The following is a 24894-nucleotide window of genomic DNA, read 5'->3' as shown; positions in this document are numbered from 1 at the left end:
GACACAAAGGATACCTTGGAAGACTAGAGCACAGTAGCTCGTACTTAAGAATAAAGTTGAAAATGTATGTTGAATGAATACAAGAGTATGTTGAAAGTAGATGAGAGCTGCATAAGTAAAAGCTAAAACCCCAGGAACTTTAATCCAGTCCACATGCAACTGTTAGTTCTCCCACACTTCACAGACTTAGCTATAGGAGCCTGGATCATTGTATCTAAATTTCAGTTTTCACAACCGGACTTTGTACATCTTCTCATACTCTTCTGTAGTAGCCCACAGCCCTGATTATTCAACATAGCAATAGTGCTCCACTGCTGAACAATCAATCCTGGTCCATGTCATGAGCTTCTTTTTTAAATGCCACGGAATCTCAACAAAAATTTCTTCTATCATGGAGACTCTTGGTGATGTCCCATCTCCCAAAAACACAAGATTGAAAAGAAAAACACTCTATGAAAAGGAACAATTTCAAAAACAACAGCATAAAGATAGAAAAGTTAACTATGTATTGATTTTCAGAAGCTTCCTGATGATCTGACGGGGAAAACAAAGAAATCTGCTGCTACCTGCGACCCAAATCCATCAGAGACAACATGGGCTCTAATAATCCTGAGACCAAGGAAAGAAACAAACACAAAATAAATCTACGTGAAGAGCTCTGGGTGCCACTGTAAATTCTCACCTGTATTCCTTCCAGAGACACATTCAAAATCCTATCATTATATTTACATTCTAGACGATTGCAGAGAAGCTAGATATCTCCAACTTAACTAAGTAAAAGCTTTCAGAATCCCAAAGGTGCTGTGGGATGGTGCAGGGAGGAGGGCTGCATGAACACCCTGAGATGGAATCAAAGGAGCCAGGCTGATCTGTATCTCAGTTTGTCTTTAATGATTCATCTTGGTATTTTACAAGACCACATGTCCCACTGTACTTTTCTTGCAAGAGTTTAGTACATGAGACATAAGGCCAGTGCACAAATAAAACAAAGCCCCAGTATATTTCTGATTTTTCGAGTATATTCCATTTCTCTTCATGCATTTGTCTTTCAAATTTTAAACAGAGAAGATTTCTTTTGGAAGTGTTGATGGCCCCAAACTGATTTTTCTCAGGCTGTCATTTTAATACTGAGAATTAAGTTCTCAAAGACTTTTCTGTGCTCAAATTTTCTGTAGCAAATTTACAAAATAAAATGCAGTTTTCCCTTAGTCATTTAAGGAAACGATTTTTCTGCAATACCAAACCTATAAAGCACATTCTACCCACAAGGCCTAATTTACTTTAATGCCTGCGCAGGTGTCAGGAGGAGACTCGGATAAAGACTTGCTAAGACCAAAACTGGCTGAGTCCAGACACAGGTGGGGCTAATGCATGTGAGGAGGAAAATAATGACCTGGAGGAGCCGTATTTCAGGGCCCTGACCATTATGTACACAGCTATTGGGCTGGAAAATGAACCAGGTTTTGCAAAGGCTGAATGAGGCACAAAACACACTGACATGAGAGACCCAGAGCCACCCCGGCATTACGCAGTCATCCTTTCTCAAGGCTCAGACAAGCGCTGTCTACCCGTGAAAAATCGCCTGCCGTGTGCTTCTGACAGAAACCACAGGCCAATGATTTGTCTCCCTGATTATTAATTTTCTATTTAAACACTGTCAGTCCACAGCCTTCCATCTGTATTTAATAAGACCACAAATTTGAAAATCATAGAAATGGGTGTACAGGATCCTCCCAAGTTCTTCCTTCCACCAGCCTGGTGTATACACCGCTGTGCGTACAGCAAGGCACAGTTTATGAAAAGAATCAAAACCAGACCAGTGTGTGGCACATGACCCAAGCTGTAACTGAAAATAAAGACAATGTTATCAAATGGTCAGGGAGAGGTTTCTCCTTTTATACTAAACTTGTAAATGTGCTTCAACAGAATTAATTAATCATACGGTTAAAAGAGCATAAGTGCATACATGCAGAAAATCTTAATCATTTTCTCCTGCACAATTTTAGGAATAAAGGGTTGTTATCTGATTCATATTAATGTTTTCATTACAAACGTCATTCTACCTACCATATTTCATTTACTTAAAATGGACAAAATTGTAAGAAGATTAGACACTTTAAACTAGACACTTTAAACTAGTGTGTGTATTTTTTAAACATGTAACTTATTGATGAAGATAGTCAAAACAGAAACAAGTTTTACATCTCTCTTTTATCTTTTGTGAGTCACAAATGATGTATCTAAATTGTCCCACATATTATTGGAGATGAATTTATATTGGTAAATTGGGGTATTTTTTAATCAAAATAGAACCAGCATGTAATTTTATTATACCATTTAAGTAAAATAATATGAAAAGTATACCTTACATGACAACACTAGCTATCACTGACCATCTACAAAATGCCAGCCGCTGTGCTAAATGCAATAGTTACATTTTTATTTCCTCAAGAACTTTCCATGTAATTATTTCCTGTACTGTTACTCATTAAGAAAGGGAAGCAGTGTCCAATTACCTGTTGTCATGTTTTATGTCAATTGCTCCCAAGCCTCATCACTTATGAACCAAATCTAGCATTCATGATTGGTTCATTGTTTAGGGCTCAGATTGGTGGTGTGAGTGCTACACCCGCCTAGAGGTGAAGCTAGGATACTATGTAAAGGCGGAAAGAAGGTGTGTGTGTCTCATTCTCTCATGACGGTGCCAGTTTCCATTTTGCTGTTTGCAGCCACCGTGAACTGTGGCCTTGCCATGCCATCCTGCCTTGGAGCCAATTGAGTTAGGACTGAAGCCTCCAAGAACTGTAAGAAACAAACCTTTCCTTCCCTAATTATGGGTGTCAGGTATTTTGTCTCAGAGAAGAGTAAAAAGTAACTAAGACACCCGCCAAAGAGCACTTAATTTATAAACAGTGAAACCTACCTATGAAAAGGCAAAGCTCAGGCCTTCTGCAGGATAACCTTAAGTCACATAATGATCATATTCAACTGTCATGAACAGTCATCAAATACTCTCATATATGAAGTAGTAACTTAATTGGACATAGTTTATAAAACAGTGTCTGCCACATAACAAGAAAAAAACTAGTATATTATTGAACTTATTTTAGAGTAAATAAGTTTTGTCACTCCCCCAAAATGAACTGAACATACTTTGAGATGCGATAGAAACCTTCACACCTATATTTTGGATCCCTAACCCCTGACGCAATGGTACTTTTCTAGGAGGCTCTGGAAGGCAGTCAGGTTCAGATGAACTTATAAGGGTGGAACACTAACGGTAGATTAGTGTGTTATAATGTATTTATTTATGTCACCCAAAGTGGGTGCTCACGAGCCCGATGGGTGCTTACGAGCTTGTGATGTCCATGTTGACAACACAACACGCCCTCTAAGATCCATTCCTAGGATGCAATTCCACCATGTTTCCAGATTTACACGGTTAGGCCCATTTCATTGCCATTCTAAGTGACCACATTGTTTAACTGAAAGAAATCTTAGGACTGACATCCAAACCCAGTCATTTGAGACAGTCATTCAGCATTCCAGCCTCTGAGTTCCTTAACTCTTGGTACTCAATTACCCTCTTCTGTCTTTTTCAGGCAAATGATCCACTCCTCCACCGTATGGGACAAGTAAAAGTCTGATAAACATCTGAACACAGATTCCTGAGATCCATAAGTTTCTTTCCATTCCCTGCCCTCTTTTTTTCCCTTATGGGTATGTTTCCTCTCCTCTCTTGGACCTTTTCTTCTAATACTGTGGTCCTATTTCAGCCCCAGTCTACCTCATAACTTAAAACTTCCTTCCAACATGACTCCTCCACTGTACTCACTTAGGAATCCTGCCTTTCAATGCTGTCTAGAATGCTGATAAACACCTGTCGCTGTTCTCCACTATGACAGATGTGACAAGAAGATCCAGATTCTTACATGTCTAAAGGTAGACAGAACTAAGGTAAAAAATGACCTCAACATCCAAAAGTGTACACCCTACAGGTCTGCACAGCTAACCAGGCAGCATGATTTCACTAGACCTATGCTTCCTGGGACCTGCAGGCCTCCTATTTGCCAGATCTGTGTCATAAGGAAGCCTCTTCTGCAGCAAAGAAACCCTCTTTGTGATGGGACTCAAGTCCCTGCCCAGGCCCAGACCACGTCTCTTTCTTCACACACAGATGCACCATGCCAGAGTTGTATTTAGTGCTTTTTGAATACTCCTGTCCTCTACAATGTACATTTGCACAATCCATCAAAACTTTTCTCTCCCAACAGTGGCCAAACACCTTCAAGTACAAAAGACACTTTTATATTCATTTTCTGACCATCATCTACTATTCAAAATTACTAACCATCCATTCCTTCACAAAACACTGTTTGTTGTCTTAGGTTTCACAGCATCACACCTGACCTTTCTTCCTCTTCACTGGTCATTTCCTTTCAGTATTTCCTGGAGACTTCAGTTTTCCTACCTATTTAAATATCAGTGATACTCTAAGCCATGACAAAGACTTCCTTCCCTCTAAACCAAACACTCCTATTTATAAAATGAAACCAAAAAACACTGACATATGCACACAGTATGCAGGTAACGTCACTAGCCCAGCTCTAATTGCCTTCCTCAGCTTGTATGTTTGACCCTGCTGGTCACCTAAAAAGCGTTCAGAGGCAAATTAAGATACGATATGTCCAACACTAAACCACACCTGTCTTTCAGTAATCCTGCTCCTACTGTACTTATTCTATCCGTGAATTTCCATGTTGCCAAAACATCCAGGTTGCCAAAGCTAGAAACCTTAGAATCCACATTAATAGTCTCTTACCTATTCCCACAACCTTTGGCAAATAATCAAAGTGTATGCATTTCCCACTCTTACAGGCAGCTTCATTAGATAAAAATTAATACACAGAGAGGGACTGACCTCCCGTGGAAGTCAGTGAAAGGTAGGCATCTGAAAAAGGCCAGGCCTCAACATTAAAGTCACACTGGCTAGACCTGCACACTTCCCTACCACATGAATGGAGATTCTGCAACTGGTCCAGCCAGTCCATCAAGTCTAAAATGAGTGACCTGGACCCATCCTTCCCCAAAATGTCCCTGTTTAGGTTAATGTGACTTTGCTACGCACTCCTTTTCCCTACTGGATCAGTGTCAGCTAGGAGATTATAACTGTAATCTTGGTTGATTACAGTTTGACCTACATGGTACCCATATTTGTGACTTCGCAATGTACATTAACCCACAAAGGCCCTTGGTGGCAACCCACTTCCAGGACCCCTCCTGTCTTTCAGGACCTATTCTTATTCTCCAGTAAACCCTTCCTACTCAACCTCTTTTGTCCTTTAGACTTAATTCTTCCACTTCAGGGGACAGGAATTCAGAATATCTGACACCCAGCAGGTTGAGAGTCACCCTCCTATGTCACTACCAGGCCCTCCCTTAAAGATTCCACAACCTCCAATAGCAGTTCCCCAGGGACTCAGTCCCCAAAAGCTAGAGCCTTTAGGGGAAGTTTAGATCCAAACTTTGCATTCAATTAACGTTTTATCTCTCTGACTAGTCAAATCAAGCAAAAGTCAAAGGAATACAGTATGCAGGGTCCAATTTAGTTACAGTCCACAAAGTACTCTAATACCACTGTTTGCCATCTGTGGAGACTTATAAACTACCAAAGCAAGCTGGGGGTGGGGGAAACAGTGTGATTCTTAGTACACTTAATGCCTTCTGTAAGAGTTGGAATTATCATTATTCTTTTGTTTTAAAAAGCCTTTTTAATGTAGATTCATAGGTTTGAGATTAATGAGCTAGGGACAGAGAGCACGCCCAAGGCTAAATCCTCCATAAAGGTTAGATACTCTGCAAAAGGGAAAGGAAGAGAAGGGAAGAGGAGGGGAGGGGAGGGGAGGGGAGGGGAGAGGAGGGGAGGGGAGGAGGAACACGACAGGAGGGAAAAGGAGAGGACAGGGAGGGGAAGAAAAAGAGAAAGGTACTGGAGAGCTGGAGAAAAGAGCTGTAAATTATTGTCACTGTCTCTGGTTATTTCAGCAGGAGCAGAAGTTCCAAATCGACTTTGTCAGGATGTTTACCCTTTTTCACACTTTGATTCCACTATAAGCCCAGTAGTAGGTTTTACTGGAATTTCCAAAGCAGATCAACAGATTCACTTATGCTAATTTCCATACTAAATGACATTTATTCACATTCAGAAACCACAAGAATGTGGCCCTCTTTTGTGCCAGATAAAGATCACCCGAGGGCATTTCAATTCTAAGAGCAGAGGGAGGCCACCACATAGGTCCTGAACAACAGCTTTGGAAAGAACAAGAACCCTCTGAGAATCTCAGTCCCGTTGGTTCCCCATCTCTCTTGCCCAGCTTTCCTGGTGCGGTGAAGGCCTCAGCTGTGCAACCCTGAAGGTGGTGATCTCATGGGTGAGGTATCTCAAGCATGTTAACTGCAGTCTTATACGCAACAAAACAAAAGTGGACATCTCAGTCACAGTAAGACAGAAAGGCTTGTTACCGGCTGACCCCATGAGTAACTGCTCCTCTGAGGTCTCTCTCACTTTCCGTTGGTATTTGAGCTCCTGGATGTGTCTCTCTGCAATCTGTAAGTTCCCCTATCATCCACCTGATGTGGATTCTGATGCATTAGCCTGCTGTTCTTGGACAACACTCAGGTTACCACCCTGCTCTGCCTCAGGTTTTCCACATCAGTAACTTCCCCACCTACAGGCTCACCAGCTCTCTTCCTCACCTGCCCAGCCTGCACAACCTTCCAGCTTTCTGCTTCTCACGCCCCCTCATTTTCAACAAACCTGCATGAATCTTGTCTATTCTTTGAGCCCACCTGTTTGAGCTTTGCCAGTTTTGCTGCCTCCACCTACCACCTGAACCACATGGTTAACTATTAGAGTTCAGGAGGGCGTGAACACCCTCAAAAATATTTCACTCATGCTCTTGTCAGTTCTCAGCTTTGGGTAACTGTTACTACCTTAGAGCAAGAGAACAGAGTCACATATACCTCCATACTCTAAGATACTACATCACAAAATCTAAGAAGCTAAGTGAAGAAAATAATTTAACTGGCAGTGATTACAGTGAAGTAAGGCTTCATAAATACTTAAGGAAAAATTTATCCATGACACCGATTGATGGCTTGGCCGACTTTATTAAGAGCCAACACAACACGTACAGGGACCAGCACAAGTTATCCAGTGGAGGAGAGCTATTCAACTCAGAGAATGAAAAAGACTGAGAATTTACAGCCAATGAGCAAAAAGGGAAGCAACGCAACAAAAATTATTGAGAGGAGAAAAATCACAAGTCAAGGAGTACTCTAGCCAAGTGACGAGACAAGATGGTAAGGCACTCAATAAGGTATAGGATGTGATCAAATATCTAGATGGTTTAACTGACGTAGTAGACTTCATGGTAAACCTGGACAATAGAGAGAGAAACACAAAAGTCAAGTTGAGAAGATTTGTGAGCCTGAATAGTTTGATGGCAAAACTCTGTCACTGTCTCTTACTTAAAAGTTGTCTGCATTTTAATACATCTGCCAATGGATCTACAGTGTATAAGTTTCTTTAATTGTATTGCTATAAGCTTTATCTTTTATATTTGAGTACGTGTAAATTAGCACTGACATCAGATTACAACACTTATTGGTAATTATACCAACATTGAGATTCCTTTAAGGCTTCTTTATGTGTATTTAACGTTTTAAACGCATTGAATATACCATGTTACTGAAAATGATGTAATTGTATGAACTGATTATATTACGAATTTATATTGCAGCTGAATTGCCTATTGTTTGAGCCTGCTAGGTTATTTCCAGTTTTCTTTGCAGCCACCTCCTCCTTAATTTATTCACTGCAGAATAAATTAATAAGATGATTCATCTATTTACTATATTAAAGCAGTATTGTTTGGTAATTTTTACATTTTATATATGAATCACCTCAAACAAAACTTTCACTTATAAAAGTGAAGTACCTTATGAACTTGCCCTAATAATGAAATTACCATTTCTAACAAAACCAAGACACCACTTAATAGCATCTCTGCTTAATTAACTAGAAATTCTTCATCTTAATTAACTAGAAATTCTATTCAATAAAGAATAAAGTTTTAAATAAAGAAATTCCTTATCTCACTCAACAGTAACTCCAGAATTATGGTAGTTTGATTCACGGACCTAATGATTCCATCAAGGAGCCAAGTAGATTACATTTATTTCCTTCTATCTTTAGTACATTTATTTTGCCCTCAAGCTGGATTTCTTCCTTGCAAAAGACAAACAATGCATAGCCAAATTAAACACCTATTACAGAGATTATGAATATCAAATGCTGACCCTAGCCTTTTCAACATTTCCTCACTAAGCATGAACTATCTCATCTACACCATGTGTCTGCAGTCTCCCATTTCAAACAGTTGGCTATAATTAGGGTAAGGAAAAAATGTCCTGTCAGTAACCAATCACTGCCAAGGGAAACAGAAGCACCATGTTTATTGGCTTAACCTAACTGAAACTGGCCTTGAAATAGAAGTAAGGCTGTCTTTCCCAGAGTCACATAAAGAAAAGAAGACACAGGAACAGTACCAGGGAAAGAGAAATTAGAAACAGATTTGGGGGGACAGTAATATTTGCCTCAATAACAACAAAAGTGACATGGCTCTTAAAAGTAAAAATATGCTTCTTGCGAATGAAAATGCAAGAAATGGAAAGAAATGTTAACTTCAAGAGGAGAAATACACCAAGTTAAATCCAGTGTCATTCAGAGTTTTAGTAACTTCCTCATCGCTGGGATGCAATACCAAACAGCCACATTTTTTTTTTTTTTTTTTTTTTTTTTTAGATCTATCGATTGGAATAGCCACAATTTAAAGAAGAGATTTTTTTGGCTTGTGTTTTCAGCCCATGGTCACTGGCTGCAGAGAAAGAAGGGCATGGTGAAAGGATCTAGGTGGAAAAAAGCAGCTTACATCACGGAGGCCAGGAAGTAAAGAGGAGCTGGAAAGGGAAGAGCTATACCCTTTCAGGTCACACCCCAGCGCCCCACTTCTGACCAGTCTCTATTTCTTAACTGCAATCCAGCTGTACTGCCCAATGTGATGAGCAGCTGAGGCTCTGGGGTATTCTTGATCCAAACTGTAGTACTCAGTATCAAAGGGAATCTGAAGACCCAACTGAGGATGGAAGGCAAGAATTATAAAGGATGCTTTTTGTTCATATTACGGAAAATAAACAGTGGAGCCCTACCTAAGAACGACACTGAAAAGCGATTAACTTGCATTATAATCCTGAAAGTACGGCCAATTTTTAAGTACAAAAATACTATGATCTCGGACCTGTAAGGATGTAGGTAAAATATTCCTTTTACCCAGGAAAGGTTCTCTACAATGAACTGACAACACACAGATTAAACAGGAAAAAGAATATGAGAACGTATATTAACATGCACGGGGAAAAAATCGTAACATGGGAAGACATACTTAAAGTGTGAGTCTCCAAGAGTGGCCAGATGGTTGAAGCTTAAATAACTTCCTGAGCTAGACAGAGAAATAAAGGCTTAAACAGGGAGGGAACTGGGAAATCTTGGGTGGTGGCAATAACAAGCTATGGGAGCAGTGAAGAGAGAGGAGCACAGGAACATTTTTGTATATTATGTGGATAAAATGCATTAGGTGATATCTTTATGCCAGGACTGTTCAGGCAGAGTGTCCTAAATGAAATGTCTTTCTCCAGTGCTTACTCTTTCCTTGGTGATGACTTTTCAAATAATCAAAGCATTCAAGAAGAATGCTTCAGAGGAAACGTTTTACAGAATTTTGTGAGAGAAAGCAGATTAAAAGGCAAGGAAATAGAAGAGAAGGAAGAGTCAAGACACCTTGGAAACTGCTTCTTTCCTTTCTTTTGCCATATTTTGGGTTTTGGGCTCTCATTTTTGGAGATCCAACAGGCTTATCTTTTGGACTTGAGGGTTACTCATTGAGGTCTACATGTTAAATTTCATATATTATTTATCTCAAATTAATGCTTTTAAAGAGATTGCTTCTAGCACATATTTTGAAAATATAGTGAATCAAGCAAATCAAACATCAATCAAGAAGCTAATTCAAGATAGATCTATCTCACACAGTGGTCAAGCCAAGCAAAAAGAAATGGCAATAAATTATATTACATATATTTTAATTTCAAGTCCCCAGCATAACATAGCAATGTGCTATTTTTACTGTATTCTATATTTTTATTTTCCAAAGCCAATAACCTCAACTTAAAGTTTTTAACCAGCAATGGTTAGTAAATAAGTCACATTACTTGATCAAATATGTAATCTCAAGTTTCCACATGTAAAAGTGTTTACACAGTCATGGATACCATGAAGGAGGGGAAAAGCTCAAGACAAAACAAAACAAAAACTATTTAAGTATGATAATTTCAGGATCGACATAAGAAAATATTTCCAACCAACTCATTACCCATCCAAACACAGCTAATGTTTGAAAGGAAAAAAAAACTTTTAAGGTAGTACAAGTTCCAAAATTAAATGTAAACATGAAATAGATAATACAACTTACTCCTGTGACTGCATTTATATGTCATTGTTATGGAAACATAAAACATAAGGAATGGTAAAGTTTCCTAATAATTAAACCAGTTGAAATTTCTTAAACCCTCATCTGTGTAATGCTTATAGATATGAATACACTGATAGGAGGAGAAACGTCTTTAAGATCCAGAAATCCACAAACTGGCCCTGCTAAGCCACCCTGAAGGGCTCAGGCTTCCTGGGCTCTGTCTGAAAAGCCTCCCTTGAACACCTGCTAACTCATCTCATTCTTTGCAAACTGACCCAAGAATCACCTCCACCGGCCTTAGACTGCTTCCCCTCTGCTGGTGAACACCTGTTTTCTCCATGCCTACTCCCTCATCTCCCCCACGGTACCTCAGAATTACATGGAAATGCTAAATTCTGTTTACGTGAAGCAAGAATAGGTCTCTGTCACCTGCTACTAATAAGAACACAACTAAAAAAGAAAAAGGGGTATATTCAATAAGTATTTTTTAATGCCACTGGATTATATCAGAATCCCTTTATTTACAGTTTCATTGCTTAAACTCATTTTCGGGATTGTGGCAGTGCAAACTTATGACAATTTAACAGAAAATTATTAAATAAAATAAGAAGAAAATCTCAATGAATGTGGAAATTTGAAAGATTTATTACATCCAGCCTAAAACATTCTGCCTAAAAGCCTCATTTCTAATGCTCTAGGGAATTTCATTTTTCCCAATTAATCATAAATTTCTACTTAATGTAAGTAATTTATCCTATGATAATTCAGATGTTATAAATTTAACAGTAGTTTTCCTAAAAGCCATAAAGATGATGGGCAATACAATGGTCTTGGTGATTGGTAAAAATTTCAAAGGCTTTTCTTCCATATATCCAGAGTTACGTTAATGTATTAAAACTGAAATAATAATTCATAAAATTTTAAAACAGTAGCTATTCTTATTATAAAGGAATGATGTCTTAGAAACCTAAACCACCAATTGACTTTTGCCATTTTTAGATGGCACTTACATTAGTTCAAATCAAATTCGCTTACTCAAATATGACCCCTTAATGATTCTCCAGAACTGTGCACTGGATAAATAAGATCTCCTACCAATGATACTGAATTATATCAGCAAAAGGATAAACTGTTTTGAAATGAATTCAGCTATACAACTATTCTTTACAATGTACCAAACTTTCTCTGTAACTAGGGGCATGACCAGCAGTAATCACCATTTACATTGGAGGATGTTTCTATAATTAGAATAGTGTTCATTCTCAGAATGTAAAAGTTCAATCAGCAATAAAAATTCTATGTCTACCACACAGTTCCTCAAAGTAGACAAAAATGAAAGATTATAATTAATAGCATGCATATTGGCATTTGAAAAAACTTTATGAAGTTCTTTTTTCTTAAATAAAACTCTTACCAGTACCTATTGATTTATGTTTTAAATTACCAATGTTAAAATTTGGAATAAATGAACCTGATTATTGTTAAAATTTTTACTTTAAAGCTGACATCTTCCTGATTTTATGAATGCATATGAGAGAAATCAAATTAAGATGCTAAAAGCAAGTTTATTCTCTTATGTCAACTTCTACTTCTCTCAAATTTGCACACTCATTACCACGGCCTTGATGCTATGCTGGGTCTTGTTAGCTAAAACTGTATTTCGAACAAATATTATATTTCAAATACAAACCAAGTAGAGGATAGCTTGTCATTATTCATAAAATATTAGATTAAGTTCACAATTTTTGCTGTCAGCTCTGGAAAAGTGTGTAAGATCCTCAAAATTCTTGGGAGAAACAGATCCACTGTGACATGTAGTAAAATTGTGCAAAAACACCAAGAAACATTACATTATGCACAACTCTCACTTTGCCATATTCACTTTCTAAGTGGTGAACTTATCTTAGTGTAGTTAATTGCATGGCTGCCTGGATTCCACTGCACAAGAGGCTTCCATGACTGAAGTGCCCATCACTTTTCAATTCCTTACAATACAGCTTAAAGCATCTTTAGTATTTGAAACAGAAAAGATCCCTGTCAACAGTTACTTAAAAAATATCCTAAATTAGTTGTAAATCTAGGTTCAAAATGTCAATTAATGGAAGTTATTTTTTCCCTATACAAACATTATCTAGCACAAAAAGAGAAACATCTAAGAACATATGTGCTTCATGATTGTAAGTTTGCACACAGAAAGAGAGAGAGAGTGATAGAGAGGATATAGAGACAGTGATGAAAGGGGGGAGCAACAGAGAGAGCCACTGAGACAAGAAAGGGAGGGAGTCTGATAAGGAAGAGGAGAGAAGGGAGGACAGGAAGGGAGGATAGGAGGGCAGGGCAGCCAAGATTAGTCACCTAAATTACGGGAGCTTCTGAGATCTGTTCTGAACTGCTTTTTCAGAAGGCATGTAATGAAGATCATAAGTTTGTATGTTTACATGATACTACAACCCCCCAAAAGTGAAATAAAGGCAACTTTTACCTAAAAGTGCTTTTTTGTGTAGATGCACCCTAGAAAACATATATGACATCGTTTAAAATTATTTTCAAAACACTATATTAATCCTTGAATTAATCCCAAATAAATACAGTACCAACCACAGGTCCTACCCAAGTTAACTCACTTACTTTTATTTCACGCGCGAACTGGAGCAGCTTTTCCAAAACTGTTCTTAAGCACACAATACTAAGAGATGAATCTAATTTCAAACTTACCGGAACGATGCCACTGAACGTAAACAGAAAATTCACACTTTTCCTGCATAATATGAGTCAATTAACTGGGTTCTGATGAAAAACATTTTCTACATGTAAAATAATCACACAGTCAGCGAATCACAGAACCGGAAGCAGCATAAGTACTGCTTTCTAAGTCACACCATAGAAGATTGTAGACCTGATTTCAATTTCATATAGCACTGTTTGTAAGTGAATGGATTTGTACATTCAAAGTTTATACCACTTTTCTTCTTCCAATTTGAATATATTTCAGGCTCCCAGTGGAACTATCGTAAGCTTCCTGCTTTCTAAATGCATTAAGGCAAACACTATTAGATCCATCAGCCTTAAACACATTTAGAGACCAGAATGCACAGCAGTCACGCAATTGGCTTCTGCAGCTACCTTAAAATTCATTATTATGTTCAAATAAACTTTTTTATAACTTTGCTAAGTAAAAATGTAAATAAAAGTTATCATTTCCATTCCACAATAAAGAATTTTTAATGAAAAACTTAGGCATTTTACAGTAAAATTGCCATAGTAGATCCCTGAAGGTTCTTTGATGATTCAAAAAAAAAAAAAAAAAACATTTGTTCTTTGATGATTCAAAAACCAAAAATATATAGTATCGTTTCAACTATAAGTCAACACACACACACACACACACACACACACACACACAGTCAACACAACCACTATATCTCATTTATTCTTACTTTCTACAGAATGGCTATTTACAATCATGTAAAGTCTAAAAATGAAAGTTCTTTCTAAGCATTTTGCCAAAAGATTTTATGCTTTAAACAACTGATTCTTACTTACTCTGTTTTCTCTATTAAATTGACTTGTTCCTTTTACAGACTTTAAAGTTAAACATTCATGAATACAGCACAAAACACTGAACTATAAAAATAGGTTGTGTCCACATGCACTACTGTGCACCTGTAATCCCAGGGCCCTAGTGGTTGAGGCAAGAAGATCATGAGTTCAAGGCCAGCCTGGACTAGCTAATGAGATCCTGTCTGAAAACCAAACGAACAAATAAGATCTAGTTTATTTCACAGATTGATGTGTCAAACTACAAATTAAATGTTTGACAAGTATCTTGTAAGGACCAACAATTAGCAAGTTTACACATAGCTTAACAATACAGACAATAAATGACATGTTGGGGAAATGTTTAATAGCTAAATAAGATGCACAAATCAACAGATCTGAGAAGTTCAGCGCTAAGATTTAAACACAGCGCCAATGACTCAGAATAGGAATGTAATAAATATTGATTGATTCAATTAATGACCACATCCAAAGTCTATCTTCTAAAGTATTAAGGAAATAGAAAATTTTATTATATACCCTATATGTATTTCAGTTTTTCAAATACTATTCAGAAAGAAGTCAAATTTTGCAAATGTATTTATTAACTTCTCACAAAGGTAAAATTGTTTGACTTTAAAAATAAACTTTTTTGACTATGAATATACACTGAAACAGTAATGAATGCACTTAATGATTATTCTTTTGTATTTGAGAAAATGATGCAGCTTTGAGCCTGACAAAATCTCACCCCATATTTTCACAAGTAAAAATTTGTAATTAAGCTAAAATTGATTTAAATGTAAGAGCATTAACTTTTATAAATTAAACATGTCAGTATTATATACTTATTCTAGATATAAACTTTGTTGTTTAACATCTATAAACTCAATTGCATCAGAAACCCTAGGACTTTTGATTCTAAATGCCTACTAACATTATTTCATCTCTTTAATTCTCACAGTGTGCTTGTAATTATGTAAAGGAAAGTTTCTTTACTTTGCAAATGGAAAAGCTGAAATCACCATTAGAGAAAACACTTTGCGGACTGTGATTCATAAAGTCAATCTCAGGGAGCAGGGGATACAACCCCCAACTCAAAAGCCAAGGAAAAATACAAACCACATTTGTGGGTTTGTTTTTTGTTTGTTTGTTTTGTTTTTGTTTACCATTCAACTTCCATACCCTCAATAGTAGACCTACCTCCCTGAAACACAACAAAGTAAACAGAAGAAACACAGACAGCTTCTGCACATAAAAAGAAGGGCCTGAATGGTTGATAAAGCTGAGTCCCAGCTGTCCTGGCATTGGAAAGATTGGCCAATGTGTGAAACCACCCCAACTTCTATTTCTTCTATCTGGATCACTTACAAAACTCAAGGAAGACACAGTGAATGCATTTCCCACTTTCATTCCCTGACCCAAATCCATGCTATTTAAGAATACCTTAGTGAATTATTCAATTTGGGTTAAAAAAAAAAATCTGCTCAAAGCCAGAGTGTCCAGTCCCTACCGACCATAAAAACAAAAAAGGTCAAGGTCAAGGCAGTGGCGCTGCAGGAAACTTAGTCCATTTGAGGAGACTGTCAACGACAAACATGGATATTTTTACAAAGTATTATCACCGAAAACACCGTGGGGCCTCCGCTATCCCAGGGCAGCACTGATAAACAGCACTGATGGACAGTCAGAGGTCCTTCCCCTCAACTCTTCTTCCACTCTTCTGTGGCACATCCAGCTGCCCTCTAAGTAAGTTTGTGTTCTGCCAGAAAGACTGACCCTAATGGCCTAAAAATGCTCACTGCAAAAGAAACCCCCCTGTTCCTGCCCAAGTCCAAGCACTAGCAGCGCCTTTCCAATTATCCCCTGCAACTTCCCCAGTCTCTTTCGTGCCTGGCTACTGAGCTCAATCTGCTTTGGCCGCCGGCCAGATTCTTCTCTTCTTTCCTTGTCAGTGGTAAAAACTTGGAAAACCCTCCTGGACAGCTCAAGGAGACCTTTTCATTACACAGAGGGGCAGGGGCTTATAGTAACCAGCGACTGCATTCTCCCATCTTGGTGGGGTTTCTAGCAAGGCTGCATGTTTATGAGGGGGGAGACTGGCAGCAAGAGGGACCAATTTGCAAATCTGAAAAACCTCCAATTCCTCTCAAGTTTCCTACCTCCTCACAATCGCTCTGTCTCATGATCTGCTTTCCTTTAGGACCTAATCACCCATGTGCTACTGTAGACGAAAATCAACATCCTGTTCTCCCCACCGGCCCCCTATAAATGAACAAGGCAATCACAAGTAAAACGCTCCAAAACTTTCTTTTTTTCCCCTCAAATGTTGATGCAATATCCTTTTAAGAGGAGACACAAAATAAATGCATTAAATCTGTCCCAGGAGATTGCACTCTATTCTGTCAAACTTGCAGAATGAAGTAGTACATTTAAAGGTCTGACTGCAAATGAAAGTAAGGCGAGCTAAACTGGGGGAATAAACTAAGTCCCAGCGAAGGGTAGCTGGACCGCCAGCCCTCACTTGGAGTTCGCCCAAGGTACCGGGCGGCCCGGCCAAGCCCAACACGCCAGCTAAATCTTCCTTACTCTACCTTGGCACGCTATTTCCAGCCGCAGCGTCCAGCTTCCCGTTCAGGTCCCATTCAACGTTGTAAACACATTCCAAGAAAACGAGCCTGCCCCGAGCTCCTCCTGCATGCGGGGCAGCGCGCGCAGCAGCCTCGGAACCAAAAGGGGGAGCAACCGTGCCGGTTTCGGGTGGCGCCGAGAGTGCGCGAGGCCAGGCGAGGGGGACCTGCCGGCGAGGCCGCGTGGGGACTCGGTCTCCGCGCTCCCGAATAGGGACCCCGCCCCAGAGTTGCGCGCCTCCTCACATTCCCCCCCCCCCCCGGCCCACCTCTCCCCCAAAAGGCGGCCTGAGCTGGGTCCCCTTGTGACCCTTGCACCCTCCGCCGGACCCGCCCCCCCCCCCCGCGCTCCCGCGCACCGGCCTCCAGGACCAAAGTTAACGCGCAAAGCTCCGAAGGGCTCCGGGAGACCGCGCGGGGACCGCTGCGCCCCGACCTCGCCGAGCTGCCCGCTGCCCTCGAGCCCCGGCGCGGCGGCGTCAACAGGTCTCAGCTTCCCTCCTGCGCTCTGCGCCGTACCCGGGGTTTTTGCAACCTGCCGTGTAACGGCGACGCGCGTTCCCGCGCCTGGGTCCCGCGCACCTGGGCCGCGCGCTCCACGAGGTGCGGAGACCCCCACGAGGTGCGGAGACCCCGCGCGAGTGGCGGGAGGCCGGAATGCGGCCAGGGGACCCCCCCCATCCCGAGCGGGCCCGGGTACCTTGCGGGGCGCAGTGGGGCGGTCCCTCGGGTCCTCTCAGCCTGCGCCCGTTGTGCCCGCGACGCGCGGGGAAAGTTTCTCGGCGTCCACGCGGCGCTGGACGCGGCACCCGCGGGCTGCGGTGTCCTCGCTCCTCCTCGTAATCAGCTGAAGCCACAACTGGTGCCGGCGGCGCTGAGGCTCGGGACTCCGGGTCGCGCCGGCCGGGAACGCGGGGCTCCCCCTCCCGGCCAGCCCCGGCCTGCGCGGCGCGGGCTCCGAGGGTCCGGGCCGATCGCTCCCCTCCCGGGCAGTGGGGGCGCAGACGGGGCTCTGCGCGAGGGCGGCACCTCACCCCTTCCCGAGCCCGGACACGGCCGAGACCGTGCGGCCGCGCCCCTCCCCGCCCGTGCCCGGAGATCCTCCTCCTGGAGGCGCCGGATTCCGGCTGCAAGTCGCCCGTACCGTTCCCAGCACGATTTAAAAACACCTCCTCTGGGGCTTAGCGGGGAGCACGGGGATAGAAATGCAGGACAGTGAACAAAACACGCCCCCTTCATGGTCCTCGTCAAGAAAACACCGGCGCAGTTGCAGCTTTGACGGTAACACTAGAAACACCCAGCCACCCCCACCTCTAAACTCAGCCTGGATCTCTGCACTTCGGGGTGGCTTTTTATTTCATTGTAGCACGAACATGGTCTCAACAAGCACTTCATACTTACTGCTCTGTCCGCATGCTTACCTCAGAATTCAGGACTTTCCTGCCGGGTTCCAGAGAAAACACAACAAAGCCTCTCGGTGACTGGCAGAGCTCTGTGTGAGCTTTGGAGAGCGGAGCAGAACTGCTGTTCTCATAGGCTAGGCATTCTCACAGCGTGAGGGGGATCTTTACTGAAGTTTTTGGAGATGCCGCTCAGGACTTAGCGCACTAAATTTTAGTTCAAATGTGAAGATCGATGTAAAAAGACGTTTTACAAGGTTAGCATTTACAATGTGCCCCAGGGGCATCCAGACCACAGGATCAGCTAGGCAGCTTCCCTTCCAGACTGCATCCTCTCTCATTCTGTTGCCCCAGGACACTATGCTGGATTACAACAGGGGAAAGGAATTAGTTCTCCAGCTCGCAGACCAACAATCGCATGTACATGTACACGTACAGGAGTTAAGAGAGAGTAGTGTCAGGCCAAGAAGGGACTCCACCCAGACTGGCTGTCATACCCACCCTACTGTGTGGAAGGCCATGGATGATAACAGAAATCGTCACCCCTGCCCCGCGCAAACACCTTGAAACTGAGTCGGTTTTCATCTCTTGGAACACAACATGCTCTTGCAGTTAAGAAAGATTTGTTGCATAGCACTGGCAGCACATGAGCATTAGAAAATTTCGTTCTCTGACAGTGTTTAAAGGAAGACTATGTTGCAGGTCACCTAGCGCTGACTGCACTCCCTATTTTGAATACAAGCTAAGTGATGGTTCAAGAATCTTAAACTGAGTCTCCTAAAATTGTGTGGCTGGGAAGCATTAAAAAGGATCAGAAATTAGGCCTCTTGAGGCTTGAGTCATGGTCTTCTTTTAATTGTTTTGCCCCTTGTTTGACAGTTAAAAAAGCACCAGCCATGCAGTAAGTCCCTTATCTAAGGACAACACTAGTTGCTTTTGCTATAAATAACCCTTAAACAACTAATTTATGAATCATCTAAAGATTAACACCAATCCCATGATCACTTGTTGCCCACATGATTATAAAAATATGTATGTATGTATGTATTGTCTTTTGGAGACAGGGCCTCACTATTTAGTTTTCAGGCTGGCCATGAGCTCACTTTGTAGCTCAGGCTGGTCTTGAACTCCCAAAGATCCTCCTGCCTCAGCCTCCCGAGTGCTGGGATTACAGGCATGAGCCACCTTGCCCACATGATTATAAAAATAAAAACAAGTGATAGCTGAGTACCTGGGGAATAAAGGAGCTAACTAAATGGTCCAATCCACTGTATTACAAATACGAGCTTTTCTTTTTGTTTTAAAGACAGTGGTGAAGGATTTTCATGAAGAAAGCAAGACTCCCAAGAACACCTCAACAGCTAAGATGTGTTGACCCCAGTCTGAGAAACACTAGTCCAATCTCAGTATATGGTGTGCTTCTGCATTACAGGGCTGAAGACTCATCAGGCAACAGAGATCAAACAGTATAGGTTCCATGCTATGAATTAATGAAATATCTCATAGTATGTACGTGTTTCTTATTCCTTTGCCTCTGTGGTTTTAAAAAGAAGGACCTTTAAAAGATGCTTTCTCATCTAACTCAATATTGAGAGTCCCCTGGGCTTCTGTAGAGGTGACATTTGTGTTCTCAGAGGTAAGAACATTAAGTGCCCCTGCACAGTGAGAGTTTTCACTTACTCCACTCTCTTCCATTTTCTTCCTCAATTAGCTGTTGAGATAATTTCCTGAAGACATTATATACCCTTCCCTTAGAGATCTTCTGCATGAACCTTGAATGCTACTAACCAAAGAAACAAACAACAGCAACAAAAATAATTACAGCTGAAAAATGCATCCACGAAGCACTTTTGCAGATTCATGTACCCCCATGTACAGACAGATGACTAGGGGTACATGAATCTGCAAAAGTGCTTCCAACCATTGCATATGGAGCTGAAAAAGAGCTCATGTTCACATCCTTCCAAAGTTTAAAGTTTCTAAACTCTCTGCTTTGTAATTTCTTTATCCTGACATTTGATATGAGCCGCTTTATGAAATGGCTGAGAGGTATAAAAGTCTCAAGGATGTCAAAACCCAGTTTTAAGCAGCACTAGAACCAAACTGAATGAGATTTTAAATGAGATTTATAGCATGCCCGAGGAAGGAAGAGAGAAATGCCAAGGTTGTGTAACACTGGCAGCACATGACCATTAGAAAATACCTAATCCTACCCATCCTGAATGCTTTATATTTCCATGTGAACATGCTTCACATTCATCACAGTTGAACAGAGACACTCCTGTAACCTCAGAATTCCTCTGATAATTTCTAAATTTTCTTGCTCAAACCAGTTTGAAGTTTTGCTTACTTGAGCTAAAAGAAGATTGTTTGAAAACCAGTTGTCTTTATATTCGGAATAATAATTTCATTCCTGCCATTACATAAATATGCTGATTGCATAGCTCTACCTTATAGCAAATGCATCACATAAATAATTTGACTATTTTTTAAGACAAGAAATTTTTTAAAATGGAATTAAAATCCCAGTCATGTGAACTGAAAAGACAGGATATTTCTGTTTGTTTGTGCAACATAGCCAAATACCTTTTGAGTTTCTAAGGACCTGTGGGTCCCAGTTGTGTTATTTACTTTCAGATTCCCACTGCTTTATCTGTCATTAAAGAAAACTACTTAGTTTGGTTTTCCTGAATAAGAACACACTGAAAAAACAAAAATATACAGGCAAGTGTGTATTCCTGTATTCCTGACAAGCCAAGGGCACCATTCCTGTTTGCTCTCTGTCTTCAGATGCTTGTTGAGGTCGCTGAGAGGCTCTGATAATTAACATCCCTTCCAAGCAGTCTTCCATGATTTCCAGGGTTCTTTGTAATGCTTATAAAGATATTTTACCAAACCTCACAGTTTATATTTTCACCAAATGTCATGTAGATTTCCTTCCTGCTGTTACTTGGGCGATGAAATGTAAAGACAAGGCATTTCTCCTGTGTTATCCTCTCCCAAATAATACCTTTGCCTGCAGCTTCTCATATTAAATGATCCATTGGTCAGTGAGTTTAGAAGTAATCTTTATCACGTGTTATTAAAATACAAAATAGGATCCGTGTATGTAGGGTAATAGCATGTACAATATAAGACTCCTCAAGAAGGCCCATTACAGACTGACTGCTAGCCAAGATCCCTTGTTAGTTGAGCCAATGGAGCTTATTCTTCTGGAGAAAAAGGTCTGTCCCAGCCACAAACCCATCCTCAGGTCAGTGAAGCACCTACAGAGGTTCCTGCGGTGACTGGGCAAACAGGCCCTAATGTAAATGACTGCACGATGTGTGAGGTTCTGACTCATCTGTCAGTGTATTTCTGTCATAAAACATCAATAATCTCAGTCTGTTTAAAATGTCTACTGGGGCAAGCTCTGCTCCCTTCAGAATTTTTATCACATTTTTCTAGCTTGTCTTTCCAAATGAACTTTGGAATCACTCTGTTTTCTTATCTTATCTTCTCTCCTTTCCTACCTTTGACTTGAAAACTCTTCTGTTAGAGTTGTGTTAAGCTTATACATCAATTTACTGGAACTCTGTTCTTTTCCTTCTGATCCTTAAAGAAGATGCTTTTCCATCTTGAAAAGCCCTGACTTCTTCACCCTCTTATATTATACCTCTACCTTCCTGCCCAGTAAATCACCACTTGTTCAGTCCCTAGTTATTGCTAAGAATAAAAGGGCCATTATCCTATAAGAACTGCAGACACAAGTAATCCTTGGGCTACAAGAGCCCTACTTTACAGTAGAAATGAGTGAGAGTGCAGATGTTTGTCTGGCTTTGAATTCCTGCTTGTGCTTTTCGCTCGTGGGTATAGTACAATAGGTCAGTACCCACACTGCAGTTTAGCAATGTCCAAATGCAGGCAGCTCGAGGCTCTGTCCAGGGCAAGCCCAGCTCACTGACCAGGAATAAGCAAGCATTTGCAGACCTTGAAAGTTGCTAGGTACAGTTTTATTTCTATCAAAAACCACTGAGTTCAGAAAATATGTCTTTTATTTGAGGATTCAGATACTTGAAATACAAAATATAGGACATTTTGCAAAGAGGATGATGTTATTTTTTTCCCTCAATAAACTGGAAAATAAATAGTCCAAAAATAACTTTTGGCCAGAGAAAACTTTTATTTGAAAATTATGATTTGCAGACTTTTGCTAGAATGCTAATTTCTTAATTCTTTGCAAAATCCTGTATCTGAACTAACTTACCCATGCCTGGTGGCTTTACAGAAAAGCAGAGCAAAGCAAGACACTTCTACGCTTGAGCCTGACATAATGTGATTTGGGAAAATGTCATCTTACTTCAAAATGCAAAGGGGACATTGGTTCCTATCACAAACTACCAACAAAAGACATTCTCTCCCTGAGCATCTTTTTCATTTCAGGGGTAAAATAATCATAACAGTGGCTTTTCTGTAAAAGGCAATCCGTGGCAAGAATTGCTGGGACAGAGACTTCTCATGTGGTTCGGAATTAACAGTGTCTAGCTGGCAGTCTGAGAAGGCACACAGGGAAAGTGCTATCAGCCCAATGCAAATTGGCTGATTGACAAAGGGTGTGGCCACGCGAGGCCATTATTCAGTTTCAAAACTGAATCAATTTCAGAATTACCAAATCTTTCACACAGACCCATGCTGCAGGTAAAGATCATCCTCTCCTCAATAATAATAAATTATGAAACACAGTTAAATGAACTTCCCTATCTATAAATGCAACGTTACATTTGAAAAATCTGTGTGTTACACAAGTGAATAGATTTTCATACTAATTACACTTACTCAGTAATTAAACAAATAATGTAAATTGTTTTATAGAAATATTTTTGCACTGTCATGAATTTGGTAAAGAAATGATATAATGTCAGTGAATGGGCTTTTTTGTTTTTTGGAGCCAGTGTCTCACTCTGTAGTACAGACAGGCTTTGAGCTTGCTTATGTAGCCCAGCCTGTCCTCAAACTCATGGTGATCCCTCTGCCTCAGCCTCGCAAGTATTGAGATTACACGTGTGTGCCACTGCACCCAGCCTCTACTCTCAATGTATGTATGGAATTGTATTTTTTAAAGCTTCAACAAAGCTCTCCCAGTTTAAATTTTGTTCACTGAATTAAGCTTTTGATATTAAATGAACTTTAGGCTTTTGACTGTTGAAGGAAATAGCGTAACATGAAGGCATAAAGCACAAGTTTTGGATTAAAAAACTGTAAGGTGGAATCTGTAGTCTGGTACCTGTTGACTGGGAAATCTTAAACACATAAGTTCTCTTTACTAATTTTCTCATTTCAAAAAAATAATTTTCTCATTTCTAAAGCAGAGCCATCACCAGGATGAACTGAGTTGGTAATGTTCGGTACTTAGCATAGTCTGGTCAATCAGAATGAAATATTCGGTAGTTATACAGAAAAGCAGGCAGAACTACTGAAACTCTTAATCTATTAACGGGGTTTGTCTTGTGACAAAATCAGTGGGAGTCAGAATCCAAGGACAACAACGTCTTAGTTAAATTCTGGCTGTAAATTTTCCTTTGAGGAAGTAAGACATTTCTGGCGTCACTTTTACAAAGAGAAAATAATGTTATTTATTTATGTACTTATTTTTTGCTTTTTTACTGGAACATAGCATTTATTTATATAGTGTCTCTTTTCCTACTCCCACATGACAGTTGTCTCCTTAGTCTTCTTTAATATGTGACAGGGTCTTTGGTTTTTCTCACCCATGATAGTTTCTCCACTTTTGAACAGTAATGCTTTGGTGCAACATTTTGTAGAATGTTGCAAAAGTAGTTTAAACTGTTGTTTTCTCCTGGTTACACTAGAGTTGTGAATTTTGGGAGAGAGAGAGCACATAACAAAGAAAGACCACGTCAGTAAAGCATCTTTCTCACTGCAATGTGGGGGTGACACATGATGAGTTCACAGTGTGAGGTTAAGTTGGAAACGATGCTGTCTGCCACATGTCTGTCACATGTCTTCACTGTACAGTTACTATTTTCCCCTTTGGAATTGTTAAACATTTGAGGGAGTTACTTTGAGACTAGGCACATATTGATTCTCCTTAAACTTTCACCCAACAATTTGAACATGCACTACACTTGTGAGTCTTGCCTATGGCAATTATTAGTCCAGTGTTGTAATGATTTTCTATTACCTTCACAATTTTTACAGTTTTGAATTGGAATTCTTTTCTGAGGAACGTTTGTCCGTTTGTATCTGGAGATACCTTTTAATTTAGTTTAGTTCAAAACTTAAAAGAGTACTCACTCCACACACTAAAACAAGTATACGGATAGAAAGCAGGAATGGTGGTGATCAGACCTGCCCCAGAATTCCATCTTCATGCATTGAGCACTCAGGATTGAGTACTTCCAGCACCAGGCATTGAGCCATTGTCGGTGGAATGATGATTAATACACAGGCCACTGCCCTGAAGGAACTCAGAGTCCAATACAGGGACACTTAAGCAATAAATAAAGAATTAAAGAAGTACAGGTCAGACACTAAAATAGAATTACATTCTTTCACGTTGCAGGAAAAGGCACGGTAACAATTTCAAAATGAGTCATACTGACAGAATCTGAGCCTGATGTTGGACAGTGACTGGTTTCACAGCAGACAGGCTGTGAAGGCAGGATGGAGAGAAACATCCACGAATATTTGATCAAGGCTGAGAAAACAAGCTAGCTAGGAGAAAGTTTTAAGAGAGCT

The 24894-nt window shown here is 40.3% G+C and overlaps 1 protein-coding gene across 15 annotated transcripts in view; it reads right to left on the bottom strand.

Moving 5' to 3' along the window:
• The window catches only part of Gulp1 (GULP PTB domain containing engulfment adaptor 1), a 255414-nt gene extending 236931 nt beyond the window's left edge, over positions 1-18483 (bottom strand). For 8 of the 15 annotated variants that reach the window (XM_063259420.1, XM_013142556.3, XM_013142553.3 and 5 more), the window contains exon 1: positions 17457-17608. The gene's annotated coding sequence lies outside the window, so the exon portion shown is untranslated. Of the gene's footprint in view, positions 1-16720; positions 16924-17115; positions 17282-17456; positions 17609-18177 lie in introns of those variants that run through there. The other 7 variants (XM_063259424.1, XM_063259421.1, XM_063259419.1 and 4 more) reach the window with 4 other exon arrangements.
• Positions 18484-24894: the final 6411 nt, after the last annotated feature.

Source organism: Cavia porcellus, unplaced genomic scaffold, assembly GCF_034190915.1.
Source record: "Cavia porcellus strain 051 isolate PalLab524CR breed Dunkin Hartley unplaced genomic scaffold, mCavPor4.1 scaffold_12, whole genome shotgun sequence".
Taxonomy (NCBI): Eukaryota; Metazoa; Chordata; class Mammalia; order Rodentia; family Caviidae; genus Cavia; species Cavia porcellus.
This window is presented reverse-complemented; position numbering and strand designations above follow the sequence as displayed.